At 31.4% G+C, this 18,953-nt stretch overlaps 1 pseudogene; it reads right to left on the bottom strand.

The window, feature by feature from the left end:
• LOC149575262 (serine/threonine-protein kinase VPS15-like) overlaps positions 1–18,953 on the bottom strand; it is a 78,454-nt pseudogene that overhangs the window by 31,797 nt on the left and 27,704 nt on the right.

Raw genomic sequence — 18,953 nt, 5'->3', positions numbered from 1 at the left:
GAATTAAGATCTAAAATCTACAAGCTATATTGTGAGTTGTATCAGATCAAAAGCCCTTATTGTTACTCTCTAATAATTGTATTTGTTAGGGAAAAATCCTATGGACTTAGGTTGGTTTAATAGCCATTTTGTAAATCCTTTAATAGGGTGACATTCCAAGTCAGTGTTCTAAAGTCCTTTAGCCAGGCCCACTTCTAACAGGGTGGTTGAAATCCCTTAACTGGGTCACATTTAACAGTGTGTTTTGTAGCCTTTAACAGGGTAGGCTTTTCACAAGGAATCACTTTAGAAGAATGAGAAAGGAGTAGCATGTTACTGGTGATTTTTCCCAAATTGGGTTTCCACCTAAATCACTATGTTATGTGTTGATCTTTCATGTCTTATTCTTGCATGTTGATTTATCAGTAACTTGCTAAGAATAATGTTTAGCTTGGATGTATGGTTAGTTTAAATGGGCACACTATACTTAGTAAAAAGTTTTATTAGGACATCTAATGTTAACCTCATAATGGTTTTTGACAATTGAGTGCCAACACACTTAACTAAATTCTACATTGGAGCTGAGTACATCATGTATACCAAGCCACAACATCAGCTGAGTCAAAAAAGACATCACGTGCCGAGTAATCTTCAGGTGCCGAGCAGCCTTCAGGTGTTGAGTGAAGGTCAAGTGCCGAGTAAGTATAGGTGTTGAGCATGATCTAAGTACCGAGCATCATTTAAGTGTCGAGTCTTAAAGGGTGCTGAGTCTTAAAGGATGCTAAGAAAGACATGAGCATATACAGAAGCCGAGTTACAGAAGGTGACGAGCATCAGGAAGCAGTAAGTGCCGAGTAACATAGAATCAACATATGAGTTTGAAACTTCACAAACTCAGATGTAAACCATTTTCATAGCCGACATAAGACAGATCTCAAAGGATCTAAGTGATAAGATCAAATCATTTTATATTTCCTATTCAATCTACATGCAGCGAATAAGAAAAATGGAGAAGGCATGCAACAAATAAGAGATGTGCAAGGAATAAGCAAAAATCAAAGATTAAATATGGATAGTAGATCCATACCTAACCCTAAGTCTTTGAGTGTTTTTATAAGGAAGATGAAATCAGATTGAGAAGAGAGAGAGAGCATGAAAAAGTGTATAAGGAAGTCTAATATCAGAGAGAAGAGTATCAGATAAAAAAGGATCAAGATCACAGAAGAGCAGATCAAGTGCCTGTATTCAGCAATCGAAGGATTGTAAGCCATCAGGTTTATCATACCTAATACTCTTTAACCATTGTATTAGAAAGTAAATCCTATGATGATAGGTTAGCTTAGCAGCTATTTTGTAAATCCTTTCAATAGGTGATTAAATCCTTTAACAGGGTGACACTTCATGTAAAGTGTTTGTAAATCCTTTAACCAGGTCACTATTGATATAGTGTAAAGCCTTTGATAGGGAAAGCCTTTAATAGGGCAGACCATCAAAAGTGGTTAAACATTATTACTATAGTGATTTTGTGGGTATCATCCCCACCCCAGTTTTACCTTCTTATTCCTAGAGGGTTTTTGGGTTACCAAATCTTAAGTATTATGTGGTGATGCATATTTGTTTCTTATGATTGCTTAAAGTTTATATGGATGCATGCTCATTTTAAAATATGTTATTAAGGATTTGAAATAGTTAAAAGCCTAGTTCTTCTTATTCAACCCCCCCCCCCCCCCCCCTCAGAAGCATTCTTTCCAATAAGATAATCCAACATCTAGACCTTGAATAACTTATTCAAACCCCCTCTCAATTATTCTAAAAAAAATTTAATAGTTGGTATCAAAGCCGTCTGCTAGTTTGGTTTAAAGACACTAGAAGAAGAAAAGATCAAGATGTATAAGAGAGAAGTTCCCAAGCTCAATAGAGATAACTTCACTGCGTGGAAAATTTTAATGAAGCTACACCTTGGATGAATAGGTGATCATGTGCAAACCTCAATTGAAGTGGAACATGTTGATCCATCTAGTGTCCCTACTATAGAAGATCTAAAGAAAAAGAAGGAGCACAATCGAGCAATGCTAGAGATTGCCTTTGCTCTTAGCTATGCTGAATTTGATGACATCAAGGGATGTACCTCTACATTCAAGATGTGGAAAGCCTTGTTAGATATTTATGGAGGAAATTAAAATGTCCAAAGAGAAAAAAGAGAAAGCCTCAAAGGAATGTTTGATGGCATGAGAATGGAGGAAGGTGAGTACATTGCCCAATATGCCTCTAGAATAAAGGAAGTAGTAAGTGCAATAAGAAGTTTGGCTGGTCATTTAAATGATGAAACTATTATTAGAAAAGTTTTAAAAACCTTGCTCCCCATCTATGCGATTAGAGTATCATCCATCCAAAAATTGAGATGCATACCAGGAAACAAACTAAATCTTGAAGGTATAGTGGGATGACTTACTTCATTTGAGTTATCCAAATTTGATAACTACAAACCCGAGAATCTTGAATCTTCTTTCAAGGCCAAGTTGTTATTGAAAGACATTGAAGAGCTGAAACCAAAGAAGAAGAAAAGAAAGTTAAAATATACATCCAGTGACAACAACACAAATGAAGAAGATGTGGAACAATTGGAAGTGTTGCTACCCAGAAGATTCCATAGAGGAAAAGATTAATTCAAAGGTAAGCTCCGTATCATTTTTTTTAATTGCAATGAAGTAAGACATATTGCTGCAAGGTGTATGTAGAAGAAGAACCATAGAGAAGGAAACAAGTACAAAAATAGAAGAGATGATGATAGAAAAGATTACAAAGACAAAGGCAAAAGGTGCTACATTGTTGAAGAAGAAAAATCTAATGAAAATGATGATGAGGAAGTGTAAAAATTTTCCTAAGGGAAAAATTCACCCAAGAACAAAGAAATCAAACAAAAGCACAACTATAGACCAAGAGAGAGAGTATGATCAGAATGATGATATATTCAATATGCCATATGAAAGTACACTAAGAGTGCCTGTATATAAAGGCCTCTAAGATACATCTAGAATGCCTCATAATTAGCTACATGTTAAGTCATACAATGAAGAGCATGTCCACTAGATATGGGTTATCCACCATTAAGCATGTAAGTAAGTGTGGTGATGAGAGGATAAGCCTACAAGGGTGTGACACACAAATCAATGTTGTAGACACCATGTGCTAAAATAGAGTTGCATACTTCTATGTTGTCAACATGACAACTCAAAATGGTGCACAAACTCCTAAGTGTCTCACAAAATAAAATAATAAAATAATGCATTAACCTAAGTAAACTTAAGTAAGTGTAAATAGTAAATACTTATTTACACCAACACCCTCCCTTAAGTGCAACTTAGGGGAATGCCCTTAAGCATACAAAAACTAGGATGAAGATGCATAATGGATCCTGACTACTAGACCATAGTAGGTACCCATGTACATAATGAAGATGCATTCTCTCATAAAGCCGAGAAAGAAGGAAAACCTCATGGAAAAAACCTTCCATCAAAAAGAGAGATGAATAAGGATGCATGGATGGATGAAGTAATCAATACCCCCCCATTACAACATACATCTAGTATATACATAAGAGAATGATGAGAGGAAGAAGAGAGATAGAATAGGCTGCCCCCAAAGAAGAATGTTGACAAGTGAAAGCTGCTCTAATGAAGAAGCTGGTCCAAGAATGCATAATGGTGTTCCTCCCCTTAGGAAGAAACAATGACAAAGGTACAATCCTAAAGATGTATGGTGGCCCTAAAACCTATGCAAGTATCCATGTGCTGATGCTGATGCTCACCCCTTCTAACTGTGCTAAAAAGAATGAATGCAGATTTGGAAAGGATGTCTATTAAACTTGTTCCACTAAACCATTTGTCTCCTCAACTGACAAAGAGACCTCCTCCAATTGTTGTACATAAGTATCCACAATCATGCCAACCACAAAAGATTGATCATGTAGAGAATGGACATCAGGGTTAGAGTGAGCCCTTACAACAACTATTGAAGGATCACCTTCATCAATGAGAGGAGGTAAGTGCACAAGTTTGTCTCCCAAGTCAACTGAAGCTGGAGCTAGAAGATGAGATGTACCCTACTTGGTTGGACCTTTTACTATGGTAGTGTAAGCATGTGGACTAAACTAATGAGACCTCTCACTGCAACTGTTGATAGAACCCCATGTTTCTGAATCTATTTAAGCACTATCACAAGTGTCACTATTAGCTTCCATTGTTTATGATGTGTAGAGAGGAGTAGAGGATAAGCTTGGAGAACTTTCATCAAAGTGAAAATCCTTCTCCACAAATATCTCATGAGTCTCTGGATCCATAAGTCTGTAATCCTTTACTTTGTCTTCATATCTAATGAATGTACAAGGCCTAGGTGCTAGTTTCTTGCAACTTTGGGAAGATAGGTTTACCCATGCTAGACAATCGAAGACTCTGAAGTAACTCACAACTGGTGTTTTTTCGCACCATGCCTCAAAAGGAGTCTTCCCATCTAAGGCATTATGAGGAGACCTACTAAGTATGTGAGTAGCACTACTAATGGCTTCAACTTCTAATGTTGGATCAATAGACTTGGCTTTTATCATGCAACTTTTCATGGTCTTGAAAGTCCTAATCCTCATAGCCACAACATCTATCTTATGCAAACTGAATGCTGGTGGGTTCTAAAGATCAATCCCCTCAAGTTTGCAAAAGTCCCTAAGTCTTCTATCTACATATCTATTCTCATTGTCCACTCTTAAAACCTTAATGGATTTCCTTGATTTGTGTTCAACATAAGTCTTAAATTCTTGAAGCTTATGAGTGATTTCATCCTTATGACAAAGGAAGTAGATCCAAGTGAATCTTGAAAAGTCATCAACAAATGTGAGGATGTAGCATCCTTGGCTAACTAAAGTCATTGCAAAAGGTCCTACTAAAACCATGTAAACCAACTAAAGAATAACTAGAGCTCTAGAAGACTTCTGTTTATCATACTTCTCCTTGAGATTCAAATCCACTAAACAAGATGAACATTCTTCCTTTGAAAAGTTGATATTAGGTAGACCTTTGACCATATGTTTTGAGAAAAGTTGCTGAAAAGAGCGAAAGTTAAGGTGACCAAATTGCTCATGCCATAATGTGATTTGTGAAGTGGAGTGAGTCAACAAGGATTGATAAGGAGACTTAGGTACAAAGTGGGAGAAGGAATAAAGCCTCTTGTCATGATTGACTTTCCCCACTGCAACCATTGAATCATCTCTAAGACTTGACATCATCACTGAATCTGGAAGGAACTCAACTTTGTGACCATCTCCAAGGTGAGTGATTTGGTTAATTAATAGGAGATTGGAGCTAAGGTTTGGAACATAGAGAACATCTTTGAATTCCCCATTTTCCATTTCCACATGTCCTTTCCCTTCAACTTCCATTTTAGTATCATCTCCCATGAAGATGTGTGATACCTTTGACTGCTTTAATGAAGAAAAGTCTTCCTTTGAAGAACCCATATGATAAGAGGCACCTGAGTCAAGTATCCATTTCAAAATAAAACTTGTGTTTGCCATAAGTACTTGCCCTTTACCCTTTGAAGAGGTTGGAGTAGAATCCTTGGAAGTACCTTGCACTTGAATCTTGTTTTTCTTGAGTAGATTTTCTAACTCATCGATTCTTTTAGTCACTAGTAGAAATATGACTAATAAATAGTTAGGAAAATAAATAAAAATGACAAAAAAAATGACTAGATATTTGGTCACCATAATAGACATGATTAAATGAATAATTATTACTCCTTTACATTAAAATTTGATAATATTATAGACTCATAGGATTGTTACCATAATAGGCTATAAAAATTATCTTTAGATCACTCGAAATTCCAGTAGTGTTATCTTCCTTAATTAGAAACTTTTGCATGGTTAGATACTAGCATCATGGTCACCATTCCAACTGTTATTGTATTGTAGTTCATATAATTCTATTATTGTGATATCATACATGTTTCCCCTTTTTTACATTTTTAGTTTTATTTTATTACATTTAATATTTATTAGATGATTATAACTTTACATCTTAATAAATATTAATTAAAAATAATGTTAATGAAAAAAGAAGAAATATTATTATCTTTCTTCACCTAATATTAATTGAGTAAACATAAGTTTTTAGTAAATAAATAATATTTATTAACTATTAAATTAAAAAAACTTAATAAATATTAATTAAATCATTGTATTTTCAATATCATTAAACATTAAATCCCTTCCTATAAACTAGGGAAATACTTTGAAAGTTTTTTATTTTAATAAAATTCAAAAGAGCCCTATCTCGTGGTGAAACCCTTCAAATAGTTTGGACTATTTCTTACATTTTCATATTTATCTACCTATTGATTTTGAAGAATAAGGTTTCTATGAAACTAAGTGTTGCTGATAGAATTTAAAGGTTTTATGAAGGAGCTTTAAAGAGGAGTGCCTAGACTTTTCTATGAAGACATGGATCTATATAGGTATGGCCCCTTTGTAGTGTCTTTAGGCTTGCATTCACTGAATTATTTACAAAAGTATTTCTCCTAAAAAATGTTTATGTATTCTATGATTTATAGACTAAATATGACATTCTATGTCCCAAATATATAAATTAAACCTTAAATCCATCTTTCTTTTCTTTCCTCTATGAATTTTGATAGTTTCGTTCCATATTCCTCACATGACTATACAAGTGCATCCATTAAGCTAACAAGTCTACAACATACATATTTCATCAATTTCAGATAACCTTTATGAGGTATTTAGACTCTTTTTTCAAGAAAATTAGAATTCTCTCTTATATTGAATACCTCAAAAATTGATGTGAGAATGCATAGTTCTACATAGTAGAAATGGACAAGGTTTATTAGTGTAGGCAATAAAATTGATAAAGCCACAAAATTTAATGGTTGTTTATAGAGGCTATATTGTCATCAGTATTGAGAATAAAATCAATTAATATACAACATGATTATATTTGATGGTTGTTAAGAAATTTATGTTAGATACTTGGTGTCAAGAGGGAGTTCTCTCTCACAAGGTAGGCAAACTATTTGGTATAATTCCTCAAAGAAGTTGTGCAAGTAATTGAATGTCATTTTGAAGCCAATAATAACTACCCTCTTTCCTCTATGCAATAAAAACTATAGAAAAAAGTATGTCAATGGCCATTTAAAATGGAATAGTTCAACTATAATGTCAAAAATTATTACACTAGAAATTGTTTATATAATAAAAACCTAGGACAAAATTTTATTGTTATTATTTTAAAATGCATAAATTTAGGATAACATTGATTTATTATCCAATTAACCTTATGAGCAATAGTTCTAAGGTTTGCAATGTATTTTCATTATAAAAAGAGTTATGAAACATCTTGTTTATTTAATCTCAAACCAACCCATATCCAAATTAGTAGATGTCAAAGATCACATTTGTAACTCTAATTTATTGATTTTATACTTAATAGTGGTGTTCCATTATATCTTGTTAAGCCGATAGGCTTATTGTGGGAGCTTTGCTCCTGGATTTTATTTTTTTGCTAGAAATTTTGTAAGACTATTTTTTGATGAAGGATAAAAACTCTTTCCTTCTTCATGATTTAAAAAAACTAGTTAATAATTAAAAAGTTTCCATATATTTGTTCAATTTAAATTTCTATATTTTCCACTATTTCTATATAGTATTTTGAGTCTTAATGTTAAATTCTCAACTATAATTTCTCTTCATTTATGCAATGGATTATAATCAGTACTAAAAGAGGTGGATGCAGGTGTTTATCCTTTTGCTTCTACCATGGAACAATGCCAGGATGCCATATCTTTTGTCTATTATTTGATTCAATAGTTTCCGCACAAATTTTTTCCACAATTTATCAATGACGATTTTCTTGGGAGGGCATGTTGGTTGTAGGGGTTAGGTTTTGTGTTGTAGAAATAATTTCGAGCCACAACTTACACTTTTTTTCCAATGCAAATTTTTAGCAATAGAACATTAAATTTGTTGAAAACTTGTGATCAACAGTATTTGGAAGTTGTGGTAATGAAATTGTACAATAGAAACTTGGCTTTTGAGATGGAGTTTTTTACTAACTTTGGGAGACTATGTGACATTTAATTTGTTGGTATGTGGGTTTTTAGATTGGATAGGAATTAGAGATTTTTTTTTCATCTTGTTAATGTGTATTCATAGATATGTTAATAGATTAAATACTCTTATTTTAAGGTTCATAATTAATATTCTTATTAATATTCAATATTATGGTTGCACGATTGAATAATTTAATGATTTGAATAGGTCATAAAATATTGTAAAGCTATGATTATTTTGAGTAACTATATGTTGTGATGGAATAAAGAATATTTTAATTAGTACGCTATTTTTCTAGATGAATTGTGTATTGTGTTTCTATTGCATGAGATTTTGAAAAAATACAAACATCAAGTTTTTATTTATTTCAGATTTCTTTGAGTATAGTTTGTTAGAATTTTTTCATGAATGTTCCAAATTACAGTCTATTTAGATTTGAATTTTTTTCATTAATATTCTAGATTATACTCTAGTTAGATTTAAAACACAATCTATCTTAATAGAAACATAAATTTTCAAAAAAAAATCAATTGTACCATTGTATGTGTCATTATTGTAATTTTTCTATCTTGAGAATATTTTTAGGATATTTATATGTTTTCTTTTAAATTTTTTTGTAGCCTCTTGACTCAGAATTTATTCATAATCAAGAAACACAATATAAATTTTCAATTTTATGATTTCTCTAATCCAAACATTAGGGAACATTTACCATCCCAAAAATAGTTTAATTTAAACAATTTTTTTCTTTTGTTTTATGCTTTAAGTAAGTTTTCTTAGCCATCACTTAGCTATGATTCTTTTAACAACTTGAAAAAATCTACTTAAGTTGATAGCCAAATTGTATTGAGCATCCTCTACTTTTTAATTATCATTGGCAAGTTTCTAATTCTCTAACCACTTTCTAATTTTAGAGCTATAGGATTTCCACAATCCATTAGATTTCATTTGAATTTTGGAGTATGATTGTGTCAAGATTTGATCCATCATGAGGATGTAAGAGACCTAGTTTCTAATTTTGTTTAAGAATTTGTTTATAAATTAAAAATCTTATGAAATGTTAGTGAGTGAAAATGTATTTCCAAATAACAACTTCATCAATGAAAATGTCTATTTTTGAGTTTTATCATTCAAATACATTTGTTGAGGTAATGAATTGTGTCTTTAAAAAGAAAAAAAATAATAAGAAGTTTATGAATTTCTATGCAAAAACCTATAAGAAAGAAACTAGATAGAAGATAAGGAAAATATATTAGCTTTTATAAATATATTGGTTTGGCAAGTTATAAAAAATAGAGATGATTACAAGTACCATTTATAAAATGTAAATAATATTAATAATGTATTTTTAAAAAAATCATTATTATAGATATTAAAAATATTATTATACAATTTTTTCTATAATCTATCATGCATTTATTGATATAAATTTAGTTAAAATAATATGTTGGTTAGAAATTGGCAATTGATTTCTTTAATTTCAAAAAAAAAATTCAATAATTTATTAAAATGTAAAATTAATTGTGGCTAAGTTCTATTTATAGAATGTAAATAATATTAATAAAATATTTTAAAAATTCTATTACCAAATAAATTCAAAGAGAGATATTTAATTTTTTACCAATTAAAAACAATAGTTATCATGAGTTAAAAATATTTCAAAAAAAAAATTCTTATGAAATGTTGGTGAGTGAAGGTGTTTTTCCTAAGCACACAACTTCAACAATGAAAATGTCTATTTTTGAATTTTATCATTCAAATTGTTAAGGTAATGAATTGTCTTTTGTTTTTTGAATTTAATAATAATTTTATGGATTGCTATGCAAAAACATATAAGAAAGAGATGACATATAAGATAAGGAAAATATATTAGATTTTAGAAATATATTGGTTTGGCAAGTTATAAAAAATAGAGATGATTACAAGTACCATTTATAAAATGTAAATAATATTAATAATGCATTTTAAAATAAAAAAATATTAGTAAAAATATTACAAATATTATTATACAATTTTCTCTATAATATATCACGTATTTATTGGTATAAATTTAGTTAAAATAATATATTGGTTAGAAATTAGCAATTGATTTTTTTGATTTCAAAAAAATAAATCAATAATTTATTAAAATGTAAAAATGATTGTGGCTAAGTTCTATTTATAGAATGAAAATAATATTAATAAAATGTTTTACAACTTTTATTACCAAATCAATTCAAAGAGAGATATTTAATTTTTCACCAATTAAAACAATAGTTATTGTAAGTTAAAATTATTTCAAAAAAATATTGGATGGTAACATTATTGGATTCTTTCATTTCAAAAAAAAATTTCTATCACTATATAGTCTTCTTTATAGTCTATAATGTATTTATTTGGTATAAATTAATCAAGTCATTTAAAAAAAAGACATTTATGTTTGCTCATAGTTTTGGTGGTCTATAATGTTGACTACGTAATGTTGAGTAGGGTTTGAAAGGCATATTAGTTTGTGAGTTGAGTTGACATTTTTTTTGGTAAATTTTTTATCTTCACAGTGAAAACACTCCTATCGGCTCATTGTTGCACATACAAAAATGCACAACTGCTAGTTTAGTTTAGTACAATAACTAAAATGTTGTTAACCTATTAAAATATTTATTGATATGAGTTACAAATGTAAATTTATGTCACAAAATTTTTATACAATTTTACTTATCAATACTTATATATCATAGAAATAATAACAAAATACATTATCTTTTTTCTTGATAAAATAATGTCACCATTATATTTTAAATTCCTTATAAGTAAACGATCTAATATTGTAATTATCTAATTCCTATAAAAATAACATTTTGAATTTTTATATTACATTTCATAATATTATCTATTCAAAATATTAGTATTAGAAGAAGTAATTTTAAAAATTAGACTATAAGATTATGAATATACAATTTTCTTCTATTTATTAAAGTTAAGAAGAATAAGTTACTAAAATAAAATATCATCATAAAATACATTGATTTATTTACTTACTATATTATGAGATATGCTATAGTAAAATAGTTTCTATATATTTTTTGAAAAGTGAACAAAATAATATCTCTTTGATTTTATATAAACTTTCTAATTATTTTATAATATAAATTAAAATGATTGACATTCCTTTCTAAAAAAACAAAAACCTTGTTTTATAATAGAAATAAATTTATTATCATTTGTTACTTAAGATAATGGTGCAATATATTTACATTCTATTTATAAAATGGAAACATCTTATCAATATAGAAATAATACTATTAAATTTATATTTATTTATGTTATAAGATAGAGCATATATACTTTCTAAATATTTTAATTTAATATAAAAATAATTTGTAAGATATATTGAATATCATTTACTAATTAATGAACTCTTCTATATAGAGCTTGAGTATTCTGTAAATGTAGAGTGAGCCCTGTCACATATGAATTCATAGATTTTTCTTTGCAATAGTTATCCTTCTATATTTTGTACATGTTGCATTCTAGTTAAGATTTATTTTCTTTTAATTATGAATGCCCATCTTGTTTGGAAAAAAAATTGTGAGAGAAGGTTTCAAAGACTATAATGTTGTTCGCCTAAAAATTATCATCTCAATGTATTGTTACTAGTATATTTGTGAAACCTTTGACAGTATTCTTACATCCATCAATTCTAGTTTGAACTTGAATAGTCAATCAGAGAGAAATTATTTCTTTAATTCTTCATTCATTAGGAAATGTACAATGGAGTTCTCTCTGTCATATGAGGCATCATTTTGTGTTAATATTCAACTAGGGTGGATTTATAAGTAGTTTGTGAATGTAACATTTACATGATTTGAAAGTTTGGGTGAATGATTAAGCACATGTAGTCTTATTTAATCAACTCCATAAGAATGATATTAAAAATTAAAATAATTAATATACTACTTCACAACAATGGTATTAAAGACATTAATTTTAGACAAAATATCAAATTTCTTCTTAACATATTTTTTAAATTAAAATAATTTTTTTATTTTTTATTATTGTAAATAACGAAAATTTAGGTAAAATCAATTTCCCTAAAATATGATGAGTGACCTTTCCCTATCTTATAATGCTCAGCCTAGTTTGCAGGATTCAAGGTAATAATAAACTACTCGAGTTTTCATCTATAGCATCGTCGCCACAGGGGAAGGTTTATCGTGGATATGAATGATTGGAAGCTAGTTTGTGATTTACTAGAAGCTAGTTCACAATTTACTATTTTAATCAGGCTTTATGTAGGTACAATTTCTGTTTTGATCGATGCCCTAGCCATCTTTCTTCAACGACCTATTTCAAACTGTTCAATTATTTTGGAATGATTCAAATTGTTACAATAAACAGGTATGTTTTCAGATTTTGAATAATAGAATACCCTATAGATCTCTCACATTTTAAGTGATTTGGATATTATATATGTTGAATATTATTTTAGTTTTTATTCATCCTATTAGGTAGGGATTGAATAAAATAATGCAGCAGATTTCTCCCCTCCCCATTAGATCTCTCTATGGTATATGGGCATCACCTTGCCCTCCCAACCATCTACCAATAAACTTTGATGCTTCTGGAGAACTCTTCTTGCATTATATATGGTTGGGGTGCCCTTCCTCTATTTTACTATATGGGTGATGAAGTTTGTGCAACCAATCTTGATCTACACATTTTATATTTTCTCCATTCCTGTGGATTGTGCTGGTGTTGACAAGGGTTATGGTGTTTGGATTTGTGTTGGCAGATTTTTTTCTCAAAGCATTTGAAACCTACCTAACTTGGCCTTCAATATACGAACCCCCTGCACAAGTTGCATAGGTGAAATGGATGTTGAAATATAAAACATGTTCTCTCATTCGACTTTATCTCCTAATATGATTAGACAAAATTACTACAAAATGATCTTACTTTTTCCCCTTTTAAGATTCTATTTGATTCTATATATTTGAATATGTGTTTATATCTTTTCCTGATTATGTAAATCGGTTCTTTACCAATATCAAGGCATATATCATTATTTACTCTATCAACATGCATGCTTGAATTTGCAGCCAGGGTTTATAAAATTCCAGAGATAATTTATGCTTGCCAAGAATCACTTAGAAATTTTATTGTAAGTTTATATTTATTATCCTAAATGACATTGTTTTCATTTAGGTTTTATCTGATGGTGTCGTTACACAATCCTAAGTATTGACTAATTTACTTTAAGTTTGAAACTCTTCTTCAATGTGATAATCTGAACGTTAGCAAGTGATGACAATCAAATATTGCTTTTTTGAAATGAATGCTATTTTAGAGAGGCATTCTTAGGATACTTCAACTGCATGCTAATGTAGTTCATATGTGTTCTATAGATAAGAACTAATTTCCTTTTTTTACGGAGCATGTCTCCACATGGAGTTTCGAAAGAACAAATCCCTAAATACTTTTATGTCCACTAGTAATATTGTTCATATATTATTTACTTAAATAATATCATTGATTTATACTTTGAACATCAATTACAAAAACTTTCCCATCTTATGAGCCTGCACTCTACTAGTATTGACTACACATCAGTGTAGTGAAAGTTTTGTAACTTTAAATGACCACTGCTCATAATATTAATCTTGCTTGTTTGATTTTTCTTTAATTTTTTTAATCTTTCAGAAAGAAAAATTAATTATAGCTAAAGAACAATTAGGAACATTTTTGTCATATGATGAATTTTCTTTTGGTCCACAATTTCTTCTAGAATTTGGCCATAAAGTAGTGTATTCTAAAGAATCATTTTCATTTGATGATCTATGCACACATGCCCATTCAAAGTGTTTGTTTAAAATAGAATGAAATTTCTTTCTTAGCATGTCAAAGATGCAAACAATATAGACATATGGGGAACGATGAAGTTTAACTTATTCCCAAATTCTGGTAGGAGATTATATATATATAAAATTTTGGCTCATTAATTATTTAACAAGCTTTAAAGATTTATCCTATAGGAAGAATTGGGATCTAAAAACATAATATTGACATGACTAGGTGTTACCTACAAATTCATCAATGAATGATGACCTTATAAGTGAGAAATCTAGCACTAATCTATCTCATCTTCTCTCAAAGATGTCAGTTCCTTCTACTCCCCCTAACAAGTGTTGGTTAGTTACTGGAATTGGTATGTTAATTTTTATTTTTATTTTTACATGCAAAGACTTTCATCTTTCTTGTGACAAATTATATGAGTGATGATTATTGTTAATGTATTTTTAAATATTATAGATGCAACTGTTTAATTTAGAAAGCATGGGGTAGTAGTTAGGAATCATTAATCCATATAATTTATGGTTTAAGAAAGAAGAAAAAAGAAAAGTTGTCTACAATTGGAGTTACTTAATTTGAATGAAAATTAAACTAATGGAATATACAATTAGATCTAAAGGGGTAAATAGTTTAGACTCTAAGGACAAGAACAATGTAAGTTATTTAGAGAGAACTAAGGTATCTACGCTAGATAGATTCAAAAAATAAAGCACAAATTCAAAAACTAGTAACAGAGAAGAGTGTAAGAATAAAAATATTCTCCTTATGTAAAAGCTTATTTTGTTTCAGTGCTCCTTGCTTTCTATTTAAATTTTGTACATAATTATGTGTCATAATTTGAGTATGTTGCTCTTTCAGAGTTAGGGTTGACTCTAGACTTTAGAGTAGATTGACTTGAGGACTTGGCCAATACAACAAGAATCTTAGAAACATCTGCACCAGCTTTAGAGCATGGTACTTGAAAGAACTATAAAATTAATTTCAAGAAGGAATCTTTGAAAAGTGTTAATTTATTGAATAGACAAGATCTTGTAATAACTGCATTGCCAATACATTCTAACAACTACCATCCTTTGCATTCCACAAAGCCACCTTATTGATCCTGTTAGGATAAACCACAGACATAAATAAAAACTACATGCAAATATAACCAATAATAGAAAATAATAGATCACACAGAAATGAACACAAAGCACCAAGATTTAACATGGTTCACCCAATCCCTAGACTACGTCCACCAAACAACAAGTCTAATCTTATTATAATCCAGTGATTACAACCTGATTACAATCTGTAATCCCTTACAGCTCAATACCGCCACAAGAACCAATTTCACGTCACAACATAATGAAAAATACCTAACCCTAAACCCTTTTATACAAGTATTTTATTCATTTTACGGTTACAAAATGTCGGCCATAATATGTTGGCTACCATGTCGGCCACGACCCAAAAATTTTTTTTGAGGCGATGCCCCGAACCCCACTATTTATGAAGTATGTACAGTACTTCCCTGATCAGTCACCATAATCTAACAATCTCCCACTAGGGGACTGATCAGGCTCCACATGAAACAACAATCTCCCACTTGGAGACTGATCCTGTACCAATACCACTACCACATGGGGCTCCCACTGGATCAAACCACCCTGGACTCTGCTATTCTTTTATTCATGGTTAATCTAAAAGACCAACCGAGGCTGAAGAGGAGTTCAGCTTCTCCCTTGTTACAACCTTTGTCAACATATCTATTGGATTGTCATTGGTATGTATCTTCTCTAGTTTTAACTATCCATCCTCCAAAACTGACCGAATGAAATGGTACCGCAACTGTATGTGTTTGGTCTTAGAATGCAAAGCTGAATTCTTAGCAAGATGAATGACACTTTGACTATCTATGAACAAATAATTATCCTTCTGAGGATGTCTTCAATTCTTCCAAGAAGAACTAAAGCCATATCATCTCCTTGGCTGCCTCTGTAGCAGCAACATACTCTGTCTCTGTAGTGGATAGAGCATTAATCTTTTGTAACCTAGAAACCCAGCTCATAGCTGCCCCACCAACAGTAAAGACATAACCTGTAGTACTCCGCTTGGTATCAATATCCCCTACCAAATCTGAGTCAACATAACCCTATTAATCAATAGTAGAGCCCCCAAAGTGTAAACACTTATTGGATGTTCCTCTTAAATATTAGAGAATCCACTTAACAGCATCCCAATGCTCAAATCCTGGATGACTCATATACCTGCTAACGACTCCCACTGCATGTACAATATCTGGCCTAGTGCATACCATAGCATACATCAAGCTTCCTACAGCTGAAGCATAGGGTACCTTGGACATCTTATCCTCCTCTTCCTATGTCTTGGGACACATCTCCTTAGTCAATTTCAAATGACCAGGTAAAGGTGTGCTGACAGCTTTAGCATTCCCCATAGAGAAACATTGCAACACCTTCTCAACATAATTAGCCTGAGATAGCATCAAGGTTCTAGTCTTCCTATCTCTACATATCTTCATACGAAGGATTTTTTTTGCTGCCCCCAAATCCTTCATAGCAAATGTATGTGCTAACTGGCATTTTAGCCGCTTAATGTGATCCATGTTAGACCGAGCTACAAGCATATCATCAACATATAAACATAAAATAATGTAGCTATCATCATCCAACCTTTTAAAATAAACACAGTAATCTGAATGACACCAGTTATATCCATGCTCATGCATAAAACTGTCAAATTTTAGATACCATTGCCGAGGTGCTTGCTTGAAGCCATATAAACTTTTCTTCAATTTGCAAACTAAGTTCTCCTTACCTTTGACCTCAAAACCCTGTGGCTGAGCCATATATATTTCTTCATCCAAATCACCATGAAGAAAGGTTGTTTTAACATCCAACTGCTCTAAATGCAAATCTTCAGTAGCCACAAGACTTAAAATAGTACGGATAGAAGTCATTTTAACAACAAGAGAAAATATCTCATCAAAATCAATTCCCTTTTCCTATGAAAATCCTTTTACAACTAACCTGGCCTTAAATATTTTCTTAACTCCTTCCTCTTCTTTCAACCTGTAAACCCACTTATTCTGTAAAGCCTTTTTACCTGCAGGCAACTTGCACAAATCCCATGTCTTATTTTTCAGAAAAGAGTCCATTTCATCTTTCATTCTAGACTCCCACTGAATCTTAGTATCCACCTACATAGCTTCATCATAACTTTCAAGTTCACCAACATCAATAAGTAAACTAGAATACAAAGGGGGAGAAAACCTTTGTGGCGGTCTAATTTTCCTCATTGACCATCTAACATTTACTGGTGTGTGTGGTATTTGTTGTTGCAGTTGTTGCACATCATGAGGAATGGCTAGAACATCAGCTTTTGGAGTATCATCCAGCACTACATAATCATCTTCTTTCTTCTCATGTTGCTGCAACAAATCTTTGTACAACACTTTCTCATTGAATATAACATCTCGATTTCTAACAATTTTAAGATTTTCAAAATCCCAAAGCCTATAACCAAATTCATTAATGCCATATCCAACAAAGACACATTTCTTTGATTTAGCTTCTAGATTGGTTCTTTTTTCAGAGTCTATATGAGCAAAAGCTTCACAACTGAAGGTATTGAGAAAAGAATAACTCACCTTCTTACCAGTCCATGCTTCCTCTAGAATACCATAGCCTAAAGGAGTAGAGGGACCTCTATTAATCAAATATACTACAGTATTGATAGCCTCCACCCACATGTGTAAGGGAAACCCAGGATGCAACCTCATGCTCCTTGCATGCTCCATTATAGTCCTGTTCATGCGTTCGACCACTCCATTTTCCTGTGGAGTCCTTGGAACAATTTTTTGTCTATGAATACCATTAGTGGAGCAATAATGTTCAAATTCATGACCGCAGTACTCACCACCATTATCAGATCTGAGACATTTTAATTTCTTACGAGTCTCATTTTCAACCAAGCATTTCCATTTCTTAAAAGTTTGAAATATATCAGATTTTTGTCTAAGGAAATAAACCCATACTTTTCTAGTTGCGTCATCAATAAATGTAACATAATAATGAGAGCCACCAAGGGAAGATACCTGAGCTAGTCCCCATACATCTGTATGCACAAGCTCTAATTTCTCCTTTTTGTTTTCCTTCCCTGTCTTTACAAAACTCACTCTCTTTTGTTTTCCATATACACAACTTTCACAGAAATCCATATTCACACATTTTAGACCTAGTAAAACTTTCTTTGAATGAAGTAGTTTCATACCTTTCTCACTCATGTACCCAAGTCTATTGTGCCACAACGCTGTATCAGAATCTACAACAACTATCTGTTCTCCCTGCTCAACTGCAACAATTATTCCTGAACATTCATTTTTCTCTGAAACAATCAAAGTAGAAGGAAAAATATGACCTGTACAAAGATATAAGGTGCCTACTTTCACACCCTTTTGTAGTACAAGGGAACCTTTTGAAACCTTCCAATTTTTATCATTTAAAGTAACTACACAACCCTCATCACCGAGTTGCCCGGCTGAAATTAAATTTCTACTCAGCCTTGGAACATGTCTTACCTCATGTAGTAGCCAATGATTCCCATTCTGCAAATTATTTTTTCCTTTCCAACAATCTAACAGGGTTCATTATCCCCCAAATAAACATGCCCAAAATCCCCTTGGACATAATCAATGAAATAACCTCTATGAGGTGTAGCATGAAATGAAGCACCAAAATCTAAAACCCATGAATCATCAACGCTCTCTAAAGACAGAAGCAAAGCATCCTCTTTGAATTTGTTACTTACCACATTTGCCTCCTTGTCTCCATCTAATTTATCTCCTTCATTTTTCTTTCGATTCCAACAATCTTTCTTTTTGTGCCCTGGTTTCCCACTGTACCAGCAATCATTTCGTCCTCTCAATTGAGACCTCCTCCCCTTTGACTTTCCTCTTGATTTCCCATGATTTCTAGAGTTATTTCCTCTCTCAGTTGTTCTGCCCCTACTTTGTGCATTCAAAGCACTT

The sequence above is a fragment of the Cupressus sempervirens genome, chromosome 2, assembly GCF_028749045.1.
Source record: "Cupressus sempervirens isolate cs-2001-9-10 chromosome 2, ASM2874904v1, whole genome shotgun sequence".
Classification (NCBI taxonomy): Eukaryota; Viridiplantae; Streptophyta; class Pinopsida; order Cupressales; family Cupressaceae; genus Cupressus; species Cupressus sempervirens.
The sequence above is the reverse complement of the archived record's forward strand: the minus strand, read 5'-3'. Positions and strand labels throughout refer to the sequence as shown.